Below are 321 nucleotides of genomic sequence, written 5' to 3' on the forward strand. Positions count from 1 at the left end.
ATGCATAGCAGCAAGGCTCATGGCTGTATTGCCATTATTATCTGTTAATTGAAGTTCTTCCTCTGACATACTGCTTACCAATAACTCAACAATGTTCAATTGACCAGAAGCAATTGCCGCATTAAGAACAGTTCTATAATTCAAGAATTCAGCCGTTAATGGAAAGGAGTGGCTGTTAAGGAAGTTGTTCACGGAAGCTAAGTCACCACTATAGATATTCTTGAGCAAGGTCAAAAGGCGATTGCGTGAAGGATTCTCGATCCCTGCATTATATTGTTTATTGTCTTTCAAATTTAAGAAGAAGATAAATAATCAAAGCAT

Source organism: Theobroma umbraticum, unplaced genomic scaffold (assembly GCF_002168275.2).
Source record: "Theobroma umbraticum cultivar Fairchild unplaced genomic scaffold, ASM216827v3 scaffold_146.0, whole genome shotgun sequence".
NCBI lineage: Eukaryota > Viridiplantae > Streptophyta > Magnoliopsida > Malvales > Malvaceae > Theobroma > Theobroma umbraticum.